This window comes from Schistocerca piceifrons, chromosome 4 (assembly GCF_021461385.2).
Source record: "Schistocerca piceifrons isolate TAMUIC-IGC-003096 chromosome 4, iqSchPice1.1, whole genome shotgun sequence".
Classification (NCBI taxonomy): domain Eukaryota; kingdom Metazoa; phylum Arthropoda; class Insecta; order Orthoptera; family Acrididae; genus Schistocerca; species Schistocerca piceifrons.
This window is the reverse complement of record NC_060141.1, coordinates 584,840,926-584,854,291: the sequence shown is the minus strand read 5'-3', so window position 1 is coordinate 584,854,291 and position 13,366 is coordinate 584,840,926. Positions and strand designations below refer to the sequence as shown.

The following is a 13,366-nucleotide window of genomic DNA, read 5'->3' as shown; positions in this document are numbered from 1 at the left end:
GGCAACAGAAACATCTTCCAAAAAACTGCTTCCAGGCCTGAGGGCATGTCCTGGGGCAGTGATAGGAACAGTGACAGTGAGTCCACGTCCACTGAGTCAGCAAGCAGGGGCGGGGTCGCATCATCCATCTGCTCCTCCTTGGGTGCTCTGGTGGCATGAGCAGGTGGCTGCAAAGGCCATGCGGTCCCATGAGGCTGTAGATCAGGGGGAAGAAAAACAGCAGAATCATGGGCAGATGACACACGCAAATTTGGTTCTGGTGGTGGTGCTGCAAACTATCGGGACCTGCAATCAAGTACATGAAAGAGCCAATACGTTCCTGGATCATGCATCTTTCCCCAGTGCCCACAGTTGCAATAAACCGTGAAAAGAACAAGATGACATGGTGCAAAGCAATATTTGTAGACCATGGGCAGTGCTGAATGCTGCATTGGGTGTAGCAGGTGTAGCAGCGTCTGATAATGGCGGCCATGCAGAAGTTCCACTGGTGAGGGTCTGTCTCATGTGCACCTATTCCCATGTGTGGGTGATACGAAGCTTGGCCATCTGTTGTTTAACAGTGCATACGAAGCATTCTGCTTCTCCGATGGACTGGGGGTGAAACTGAGCACTTGTTACATGATGAATGCCATTTCATTTACAAAAATGTTTAAAATCACGTGAAGGAAAATGTGGTTTGTTGTCCAAAACAAGTTTTTCTGGTAAACCTTCTATGCAAAATATGGAGGACAATGCTTGAATGCTGCTACATGACGTTATAGAAGCCATAGGCACCACAAATGGGAACTTTCTAAAAGAGTCTACCACTATGAGCCAATGAGTGTTCCAAAATGGTCCTGCAAAGTCTATGTGCATGTGTTACCATGGGCGTTGAGTCTTAGGCCAAGCTGAGAATGTCTGTGGCAGACTGGATTGGTTTTCTGCATGTGCGAGACACTGAATGTCATCTGTTCAATATGAGCGTCCATGCCCTGCCAAGTACAGTGCTGTGGTGCTAACTGTTTAGTGTGAAAAATTCCCCAATGTCCTTGGTGGAGGAATTGAAACACTTTGGGAATAAGCACGCACAATTCTCCACTGTCATGTTGAACTAGAATCAACCCTGTTGAACTGAAAGGTTATGCTGATGTGCAAAATATCGGCGCATAACTGAGTTCTGAATACTGTTCAATGAGCGAGGCCAAGATGTGTGAATGTAATGCAACAAAATCTTGAGATCTTAACCTGCTTCCGTGGCCTGTGCAATTTTTCTGTTGTGGAAGGGAAAAGATTCCAGTAATTCAGAGTCCTGTGCATCAATTTGGCAACAAGATGCGGCAGATGCATCAAAATCAGAGTCTGGGCCAATCGAAAGGTGAGGTGGGTGTCTGCATTGCCATGCCTTGCTGTAGGTGTGTACACAATTTCATACTGACAATGCGAAAATAACAAAGCCCACCATTAAAATTTTTGAGCAATGCACATGGGAACCAACTTTAACAGACGATCTATAACTAAAAAGAACTTGTGACCATACAAATAGTGATTGAATTTTGTCACACCACACACAATAGTGAGAGCTTCATTTTCCATTTTTGAATAACTGCACTGAGATTGAGTTAACAACATTGATGCAAAAGCAATAGGTCTGTCTTGTGCAGCAATTCTCTGTGAAAGCACAGCATCTATCCCATAAGAAGAAGTGTCGATTTGCAAAACTACTGGCTTGGCAGGGTCAAAATGCACTAAACATCTGTCACTAAGCAAAGCATTTTTGAGTTCCTGAAATACATCTTGACAGTCTTTAGTCCATGCAAAAGGTACATTTTTGCAATGCAAGCGATGCAGTGGAGCCATGATTTGAGTAGTATTTGGTATGAACCGAATGTAGTAAGTGATCCTGCCTAGTATAGACTGCAGTTCCGACACATTGCAAGGAACAGGCAGGTCACCGATCACAAGCAAATGGGATTGGAGGGGGTGCACACCCTGTTTATCACATGAACTATGTACTATAGTTCAGTTTGAAAAAGGTCACACTTTCCAAAACGACACTGCCTCTGACAACACTCAAAACAGAGTATGCAAACCAGCAATGTGTTCCTCTGGTGTATGACCTCAGGTGACAACATCGTCAAGGTAATTTGACCAAAATGACACTTTTGCAGTCAGCTGTCCCAAGTAACAATGAAAAACGGCAGGTGCAGAAACACTGCTGAAGGGCAAATACAAATATTTGAATAGTCCTAAGTGTGTATTTACAACAAACACTTTCTGTGATTCTGCATCCAAAGGAATTTGCAAGTAGGCATCACACAAATCTACCTTAGAAAAGTAGCATCCTGCAGCAAGCCTGTCCATGAGTTCCTCAGGGCGAGGTAATGGATAAGTGTCAACTACTGTTTGAGGGTTGACTGTAGACTGGAAATCAACATGAATGTGAATGCAACCAAAAAGGCTTAGGCAACAAAGTGAGAGGACTTGCCCATTGACTAGCTTGAATGGGAGCAGTTACACCATTATCTTGCAATTCATTCAAGTCACTGGCTACTTTGTCTCTTAAAGCAACTGGAATGGGGCAGGCCTGGAAAAACTTAGGCTGTGAATTGTCTCTCAATATAACATGTGCTGCTACACTGTCTTTTGGTTCAAAAGCAAAAGTGGATGCTACACTATGTGATCAGTAGTATCCGGACACACCCAAAAACAAACATTTTCCATATTAGATGCATTGTGCTGATACCTACTGCCAGGTACTCCCTATCAGCGACCTCAGTAGTCATTATATATCATGAGAGAGCAGAGTGGGGTGCTCCACTGAACTCATGGACTTTGAATGTGGTCAGGTGATTGGGTGTCACTTGTGTCATACGTCTGTATGTGATATTTCCACACTCCTAAACATCCCTAGGTCCACTATTTCCGATGTGATAGTGAGGTGGAAACGTGAAGGGACTTGTACATCACAAAAACATACAGTCCAAATTGACTGATAGAGACCACCAACAGTTGAAGAGGGTGTTAATGTGTAATAGGCAGACATCTATCCAGACCATCACACAGCAATTCCAAACTGCATCAGGATCCACTGCAAGTACTATGACAGTTAGGTGGGAGGTGAGAAAACTTGGATTTCATGGTCGAGCGGCTGCTCATAAGCCAACAGTAAAATTTGGAGGCTGTGGTGTGGTCATGTTTTTCATGGAGGGGGTTTACATCACTTGTTTTTTGCATTGCACTATCACAGCACAGGCCTACATTGATGTTTTAAGCACCTTCGTGGTTCCCACTGTTGAAAAGCAATCCGGGGATGGCGATTGTATCTTTCAACATGATTGAGCACCTGTTCATAATGCTCAGCCTGTGGCAGAGTGGTTACATGACAATAACATCCTTGTAATGGACTGGCCTGTACGGAGTCCTGACCTGAGTCCTATAGAACATCACTGGGATGTTTTGGAACGCCAACTTTCTGCCAGGCCCCATCGACTGACATTGATACCTCTCCTCAGTGCAGCAGTCTATGAAGAATGGGCTGGCATTCCCCAAGAAACTTTCCATCACCTGATTGAACGTATGGCTGTGAGAGTGGAAGCTGTCATCAAGGCTAAGGGTGGGACAACACCATATTGAATTCCAGCATTACCAATGGAGGACGCCCTGAACTTTTTTCATTTTCAGCCAGGTGTCTGGATAGTTTTGATCACATAGTGTAAGTCCAAACAAATCAAAGGCATCTAAACTGAATATGTTCGCACCATCTCTTGATTTCAACACAGTAAAATTGAGAGATTTGTAAGTGACAGGCAGACTACACTGTCCAAGCACTGGAATGTTCTGTCTGTTGTATGCAGTGAGGTGCTTGTTAGATTTAGAAAGGTTCGGTAAACCAAACTGTTTGTACATGGCACCAACAAGCAAAGTTATGCAGGCACCTGTGTCTGTTCACACGACAGCTAGCAACTCGTAATGAGACAAATAGTTTGTTAGAATGTCATTGCATAGCACTAGGGTGAGTAGGAGGCACAACTTTAATCTTACTTTTTTCAGAACCTGCTGTAAATTTTAAAAATACAGCGTTCACTGCATGTGCACAAGACTGTTGCTTCTGAGAGCAGGAAAAATTGGCATTTTTGTGCTGTTGCAAACAAACTGCTTGGACATTGCCTTTTTTTCCACACTTGTAAGATGTTGTGTTACATGATGGGCACTCCTCTCTTTTACGTCAAGCAGAACATCTAGGACAAGACTTCACTAATCCACAGGCCTGTTTACGTGTCTACATGGCTGCTTACCTGTCTGTGTATGTGCTTGTTGTTGTGGCTGCTTAGGGTGGTTGCAAATAAGGGATGACATGATCCAACATATCGCAGCCTGGTCAAACTTATCAGCCACTATGTCACCTGAATCGTATTGCTCTAAGTTTTGCAATACTTGGGAAAGTGATGGATCAGAGTACTTTAAAATCTGTTCCCATTTTCTACTATCTGGGACACTGAATGTTATTGCATCAAGTATCATTAAATCTTTGTAGAAGTTGCCACAACTATACTTACATTTACACTTCCTAGTATGCCTGTTAATTCTGTGTACCACTGACAGTATGTCTGTTCTGGTATTTTCTTTAGCAAAAGAACTGATATCTAGTTGCAGCTACTTGGACTTCCTGGTCATAGTACCGAGTTAATGCAGCAATTACTTGGTCATAGATGAGTTCACCGGGAGATGTGGTTGGGAATTGTTTATGTATTAACCTGAACACTGGGGACCCCACAATCGAAAGGAAGTATTGTAACTTTACAGTACCTTGAACACAATGAACTTGACAGTGTGCTTGGAACTGAGTCTGGTATTCAGTCCAGTCCCCCTCTGTTTCCTTAAATTACCGCAACATTGGTATACTGGTTGGTTTGTTGGTTGTGCTTGCGTGGCCAATGCAGCTTGTGGAGCCAGCAGTTGTTGTACTGTCATCAGTAAGGAAGCGATTTGTTGGTTCTGAAACTGAAAAACTTGTGTTAGATCCATCACACTGGCCATCTGCGGCTGAGGTGCAGGGGCAGGGGTGGAGGGGGTGAGGAACTCATGGTTTACATAAATAATTATATCAAAAAGCAAGCAAAGCATCTGAAAAGAGAAATTTGATTAGTTCTGTGGCTCCTCTCCTGGAATACATGCAAGAACAGAACAACAACAAATTAGCAAATAGAAACACTTGAACACACTCCCCCCAACATGCTCAAACACAAGAGAAGTGAGCAAAATCTTTGGCCAAGTCAATTATCTTCAATTTCCACTGAATTATTCTCGTTCACCACTGTAGTATCTTCACGATCACTGTAGAGTCTTGTACCACAAGGATGCAAGAGAGAGGATGCTGTTATGGATGGTTGGTAACCTCTTTCTACAACACAAATGCACACATGGATTAATACGGTTCTTTATTTACATGAACATTTACTTAACTTGAATAGAGTCCATGTGTTGTGGTACAATCTCATCAGTAATAGTGCTCTTGCAGACAATATCGGTAATCTTGCCATCACAAACTTTAGTCTCACTGCTGGTAATGTACAAGTTCTGCTGTAGTCGCTAATGTGGTTGCTATGTACTGTCGTAGTCTGGGATGAACTAAACCCACTCCACGATTATACTGACAGACACCAGAATGGTAAAGTGAGTGAGGCCCTCCAGTCAGAAGTGGCCTAAATATTCAGTGCTGAGGGGTGGTTGGCAGGGTATTGCTTGTCAATGTGTCTCTGACCTCTCTTGTGATACAAATAGATCTTTGTGCTTCATCTTTGCCAACCGGCAAGCTGGCAACAGCTTATGCCAGCACACTTTCACTCAAGGTGTAATGGATTTTCACTCAGAAAACAGTGTATTTTTAACCATGAAATGCAGGATTTTTCTGTCTGCCTCTATACCCTGATAATGTATATTGACATTACTCTCAGTGTAATCTCCATGTCTAACCAAGCACCAGCAGACCACCAAGAACTCGTAGATAGATTACTAAAAGGAGCCCATGTTACTGCAGCAAGAAATGCTAGCCTAGACCAGAGTGTACCCACTTATCAGGGTCGGTTCTGCGGTAAAAAAAAATGACATGATTATGTGGCATTGTTGGCTGGGAGGCTATGTTTGGGGAAGTTCAGCTGCTGGGTGCAAGTCTTATTTCAGGTGATGCCACATTGGGTGACTTGCATGTTGGTGATGATGAGGACAACACAACAGCCAGTCCACAAGCGGAGAAAATTTCCAACCCGGTTGGGAATTGAACCCAGGTCCGCTGCATGGTAAGCACATTATCACTCAGTTAAGCAGGTGGTATTCACCCTTACCTGGTCAGGTGCACTTTTAAATATGTGCACTGCCAATTAGCCACCATGTTTCCTACAGCTGCCACCATAGCACGAAGGCATTGCCACGAACGGTTACACCACTACCAATGTGACGCAAGTATCCTCTCTCCAGAGCTCCAGTAGTGGCTGTACTTAAGTTCATTAATGCTCTTAGCCTATTTTGAGTGTTTGTGAGTTGAAGATATTAGACATAGAATAAATTAATATCTGAATTCTCTGTTCATGAAAAGAATGTTCCTCACTCCTGTATCCACTAAAGGACTGCAGAGGAGATTATAATGTGTCCAGAAACATTTTTCTCTTAGAAGCAACAGAGGCCTATCATTTGTCACCCATCTCCTCCATTATTCTGTACAAACAATTTTATATTTTGTGCCCCTCTGTCCCCTCCCCACCCTCCTTTCCTTCCTCCCTCATAGATATTAGCTGCCTTTCCTTGGGATAATGATAAGACCTTTAAAAATAAATCTAAACCTATTGGTGTGGAAATAACTTGTTTTCACAACTAATTTCGACACACCCTTGTAGACTGGTTGGCTTCAAAGGGTCTGTAAAAGGTTGTTTTCTGCATGTTAACATCTTCCCTAACATGATGATTTAAAATACTTGACTTTATGCTCACCTGCTCCCTGGACCATTGTGGCATCAGGCTACTTCTTGTCTAATAGGGAGTTCAATCATCTTTCAAAATTAATCAATTAATGAAGGGAACAGGGGGAGACTGTAGAGCAATAACTGTCATACAGCTCAAGTAAAACTGGTTATATTCTTGAAAACACATAGAAATACAGGACTATCTCATTATACAAAAAGAAAGTGAAAAGATGATGAGACTTACCAAACAAAAGTGCTGGCAGGTCGATAGACACACAAACATACACACAAAATTCTAGCTTTCGCAACCAATGGCTGCTTCGTCAGGAAAGAGGGAAGGAGAGTGAAAGATGAAAGGATGTGGGTTTTAAGGGAGAGGGTAAGGAGTCATTCCAATCCCGGGAGTGGAAAGACCTACCTTAGGGGGAAAAAAGGACGGGTACACACACACACACACACACACACACACACACACACACACACACACACACACACACACACAAGCAGACATATTCAAATATGTCCGCCCATGTCTGCACATGTGCGGATGGACACGCGTATGCGCGCGAGCGCACACCCGTCCTTCCCTCCCCCCAAGGCAAGTCCCTCCACTCCCGGGACCGGCACGACTCCCCACCCTCCCCCCCCCAAAACCCACATCCCCCCCCCCCTGACGAAGCAGCCGTTGGCCGCGAAAGCCAGAATCCTGTGCGCATGCTTGTGCCCACCTGCGCGTCCATCGACCTGCCAGCGCTTTCCCCTGGCAAGTCATATATGATGATGAGACCCACCAAACAAAAGCACTGGTAGGTTGATAGAGAGTGATCCTCATTACCAACAAACACTGTCTGCCTGTGTCCATTCATGTGAATGGACAGTTTGTTGCTGGTCATTCCCACATAGAAAGCTTCACAGTGTAGGCAGGTCATTTGGTAAATCACGTGGGTGTTTTCACACGTGGCTCTGCCTTTGATCGTGTACACCTTCCGGGTTACAGGACTGGAGTAGGTGGTGGTGGGAGGGTGCATGGGACAGGTTTTACACCGGGGGCGGTTGCAAGGGTAGGAGCCAGAGGGTAGGGAAGGTGGTTTGGGGATTTCATAGGGATGAACTAAGAGGTTATGAAGGTTAGGTGGACGGCGGAAAGACACTCTTGGTGGAGTGGGGAGGATTTCATGAAGGATGGATCTCATTTCAGGGCAGGATTTGAGGAAGTCATATCCCTGCTGGAGAGCCACATTCAGTCTGATCCAGTCCCTGAAAGTATCCTGTCACAAGTGGGGCACTTTTGGGGTTCTTCTGTGGGAGGTTCTGGGTTTGAAGGGATGAGGAAGTGGCTCTGGTTATTTGCTTCTGTACCAGGTCGGGAGGATAGTAGCGGGATGCGAAAGCTGTTTTCAGGTTGTTGGTGTAATGGTTCAGGGATTCCGGACTGGAGCAGATTCGTTTGCCACGAAGACCTAGGCTGTAGGGAAGGGACTGTTTGATGTGGAATGGGTGGCAGCTGTCATAATGGAGGTACTGTTGCTTGTTGGTGGGTTTGATGTGGATGGACGTGTGAAGCTGGCCATTGGACAGATGGAGGTCAACGTCAAGGAAAGTGGCATGGGATTTAGAGTAGGACCAGGTCATGGAACCAAAGCAGTTGAGGTTGAAGAGGAAATTCTTGAGTTCTTCTTCACTGTGAGTCATGGAACCAAAGCAGTTGAGGTTGAAGAGGAAATTCTTGAGTTCTTCTTCACTGTGAGTCCAGATCATGAAGATGTCATCAATAAATCTGTACCAAACTTTGGGTTTGCAGGCCTGGGTAACCAAGAAGGCTTCCTCTAAGCGACCCATGAATAGGTTGGCGTACAAGGGGGCCATCCTGGTACCCATGGCTGTTCCCTTTAATTGTTGGTATGTCTGGCCTTCAAAAGTGAAGAAGTTGTGGGTCAGGATGAAGCTGGCTAAGGTAATGAGGAAAGAGGTTTTAGGTAGGGTGGCACTTCCTTTCACGACGTATATATATATAAAAAGAAAGAGAGAGAGAGAGAGAGAGAGAGAGAGAAATAATGACAACCAGGCCAGTCCCGAGAGAGAGTAGTTTTGCAATAAGTTTGAGATGAATCTTTAGTATTTGAATCACACATGAAGGTAAATGAGCCATGAATGGACACACATTGCGAGCATGCAGACCAGGGTAGTGTGACAGAGATTACCACTATAACATTGTAGATACCATGAAGTTAATTTCTTGCGTTGCAAATTGTGTATTAACAGCTTAATCACAGACAGAAGTGTTACATTCTACTGTGAATTTCTTGGCTAAAACTGAGCATAACAGCATGTGGTTGCTTCAAAGATGATGAAAACAAACATTAGTATCACAAATATTGTGGCAACTCCTGCACTGCTGCTGGTCATGAAGTAAGCTTATCAAGCACTGCAACAAACTGAGGCCAAGAGGATGCCTGTTAGCAGTTTTGTAACCTCAGGTTCTCACACAAAATGTGCTTCCTCACAGAGCACAAGGGATCCTGAAGTCAACAGGAGGTAGACAAGCCCATGGTTACTTAACCTTTCTGCGGAAGGTCACTTTGGCCTACCTACACACCATCAGGTATTCCTGGGGGTGGTTCCAGCACTCTGCCCACAGGGCAGGTTGATGTCCCTCCATGCAGCCATTGCCTCGGCTTGATTTGGAACCAATAGCCACTGGGACTTCAGCAGATTTATACCTTCTTGAGTATTTTAAGAAATAAATGATTGGTGATCATGAAAATTGCCCCACCTTCACAATTTGATAGTCCTCTACTTAGACAAGCTATCGGTGGCTTCAGTTGGCTTGGGAAAATCGCTTGGTTGGAAACACAGTTTTAATTTTAGTTTTCTCTCTCTCTCTCTCTCTCTCTTTTCCATGGGACTGGGCTAGACAGCTAATTGGACTTTGCTACATGCTCTCAACATCCCTGAAAGTCTCTCTGTTACACCCTATATACAAATTTTGCACTACAAAAGAGATAATAAATGAGACGCTACTGGCATTTTCTGTGACCTGTCAAAAGCTTTTGACTGAGTAAACCAGACCATTCTCTTAAGTAAATTAGAATATTATGGTGTCACTGGCATGCAGCAAAATGGTTTGAGTCTTATCTAACTAACAAAAAACAAAGGATGTCGTTGCGGAATACCTGTGCAGTAAGCAGTTAGTCTTCTTCTGACTGGGAATTAATTACATATGGTATTCCTCAAGGTTCCATCTTGGGTGCATTGCTTTTCTTATGTACTTTAATGACCTCTTGTCTGTTACATTTCCAGGTGCTAAGTTTGTTTTGTTTGCAGATGATACAAACATTGAAATAAGTAGCAAGTCAAGTACAGATTTAGAAACAGCTGCTAATAAAATTTTCACTGACCTTAATAAATGGTTTAAAGCTAATTCACTGTCATTACACTTTGAAAAGACCCACTATATGCAGTTCACAACCTTCCTTCCAGCATGTGTATAACATATGAAGACATGCAGATCAAAGAGTTTGACAGCGTTAAATTTCTGGGATTACAGCTCAATAATAAATTCACTTGGTAAGGGCATACCACAGAATTGCTTACCGCCTAAACAAATCTGTATTTGCAGCGAGAATGATGTCAGATGTAGTTGCATACTTCACTTACTTTCACTCTATTATGTCATACAGGATCATATTCTGGGATAACTCACCAGCAGCAGCAGCAGCAAAAGTTTTCAGCATGCAAAAGCATGTAGCACTCCGTCATCAGGCCACAAGTGGCCCATCGGGACCATCCGACCACCGTATCATTCTCAGCTGAGGATGCGGATAGGAGGGGCGTGTGGTCAGCACACCGCTCTCCCGGTCGTTACGATGGTTTTCTTTGACCGGAGCCGCTACTATTCATCGAGTAGCTCCTCAATTGGCATCACGAGGCTGAGTGCACCCCGAAAAATGGCAACAGCACATGGCGGCCCGGATGGTCACCCATCCAAGTGCCGGCCACGCCCGACAGCCCTTAACTTCGGTGATCTCACGGGAACCGGTGTATCCACTGTGGCAAGGCTGTTGCCCCCTGCAAAAGCATGTAATAAGAATCATTTGTGGTACAAATTCAAGAACATAATGTAGAAACCTGTTCAAGGAACTTTGTACTCTAACCACTGCTTCTCAGTACATTTATTCCTTAATGAAATTTGTTGCAAGTAATATATCTCTATTTCCAACCAACAGATCAATACATAATATCAATACTAGGAATAAGAACAATCTACATAAAGACTAAAATCACTTACCTTGGTCCAAAAAAGGGTCCAATATTCAGGAACATAGATTTTCAATAAAGTGCCAGCAACCATTAAAAACTTGGTTTCAAATAAACCACAGTTTAAACAGAGTCTGAAAGACTTTTTGATAGGCAACTCCTCCTACTCTATAGATGAATATCTTAACAAGGAATGTTAGACCAGCTTAAGTAAAAATGTCTGTTAGATTTCAGTTTTGACAGTGCTTGGCCACAACAGTCAAGATTAGGTATTTTGTGTATGACAAATTTATTAAATGTGCATAACAATGTTTCATTCTGACTGCATATTAATTCTGTAAAGCAGTTCCAGTTTCACGTATTTTGACTATCTCCTGGCAAATGTATTATACTCAAATGTTTTATTTTTTTGTATGTTATACTTCCTGACATGTTCCACATCTATGAGAATCATCTCATTTTCTGGGTCTATGAAACAAAACCTGAATCTAATCTAATCTCATCTCATCTCTCTTGCACCCTTTCAGATTGGTGCCCCAAGTAGCTAGTTGCATTGCTTGGATCTTAAATTGGCCTTGCCTCTTATACAAACAGTTTGTGGCCCTTGGTTCTTGCCAGTTGGCTGTCACACAGAACACTTTGTAAGAGATAAAAGTGCAAAAGCAGTTTCTCACCAACTAGCAGTGAAGTCAACATTATGTTCTGCCATCACCACATCTGTGGGTGGTGGGTGTGGGACAATGATAGCAAGGTGAGTAAATGTGACACTGGCAACGCTTGTCGTTGACTGTCAGCTACGTTCTCTCACTCGAGGTGTGTGGGTAGATATTTATATAGTCTTCTTGGCACTTTGTCACATTCATATTTCATTCCATGCCATATTTTTCTAACATTCCATAATGGTCCAAAATCTACTCATAGTAGTTGTGTTTTACAGATCAAGCAATACTTCATTTTCTGAGTCTATTGTCTGGTCCCTAAGTGAAACAGGTAGCACTATTTGTGGTCACTGAGCAGCCATATCCTTCCCAGTGGGTGACCTGGCACAGAAAAATGCAGTATTTTTCTCTCCAGCTTGTATCCCTCCACCTGGTAGCCCAGTATCTTCAACTTACCTTAAAATCGTCATCTTGTCCCCTTGGCACTTGGCCTGCCCTGCCATGTTGGACAACAAAAGGCGAAATGTACACGTGAAAAGTTTCTACGTTGGCCATTAAAATGGTTCTATTCATGACGATACCAATTAAAAGTTTATGTAGGCCTCACATTTAATAATGTACTTGGAAGCTAAACATATTAAAAGTTTAATTAAACATACAACTGTTAATAGGTAGTAAATACCTTTAAATATTGCAGATATTTGTTTATGGGCATTACACTGTTGTCAAAGGCATAATTCTTTGACTAATGTTTCATCTTCCAATGCTGGAGACATCATCGGTGGCTTTAACGACTCAGAAAGCTGTTACAGAATCAATCAAGCTCAGCAAGCTGAACTGTTTGTACATATCCATACAGGTCAGTTTATGGTATCATCAGACTGCAGCCCAAGACTGTCATGCAGATGTATTCTGTGGAGCTAGTGGGGAAAAGTTAGTGCTGTTTTTCTTATTTAGGCCCACAACTTGCCTAATTTCAATCCTTCTTCTTGACTGTCAAAATGGTTTTTATGCTTTTGTATTTATATGATCTCTAGCATAGTAATTAAAAGATAAAACATTTACACCTGTCTTAAGAATACTAGTGATTGCCACCTGGGCAAGACAGTTAAATCAGAAAAAGCAGATGATGCACCTGAATCTGGAAACCACCACACTTGTTTCTCCGACAGTGTGGTTTTAGCAAGATCTAATAATTAATTTGTTGTCGTTATTGTTGTGGTCCTCAGTCCAAAGACTGGTTTGATGCAGCTCTCCATGCTACTCAATCCTGTGCAAGCCTCTTCATCTCCGAATAACTACTGCAACTTACATACTTCTGAATCTGCTTATCGTATTCATCTCTTGGTCTCCCTGTATGATTTTTACCTCCCACACTTCCTTCCAACACTAAGTTGATGATACTTTGACTTCTCAGAATGTGTCCTATCAGTTGATCCCTTCTTCTAGTCAGGTTGTGTCCCAAACTTCTTTTCTCCCCAGTCCTGTTCAGTACCTACACATTAGTAATGTGAT

The 13,366-nt window shown here is 43.0% G+C and overlaps 1 pseudogene; it reads right to left on the bottom strand.

Moving 5' to 3' along the window:
• Positions 1–10,883: 10,883 nt before the first annotated feature.
• Positions 10,884–11,001, bottom strand: LOC124796756 (annotated as a pseudogene).
• Between the last annotated feature and the right edge of the window lie 2,365 nt (positions 11,002–13,366).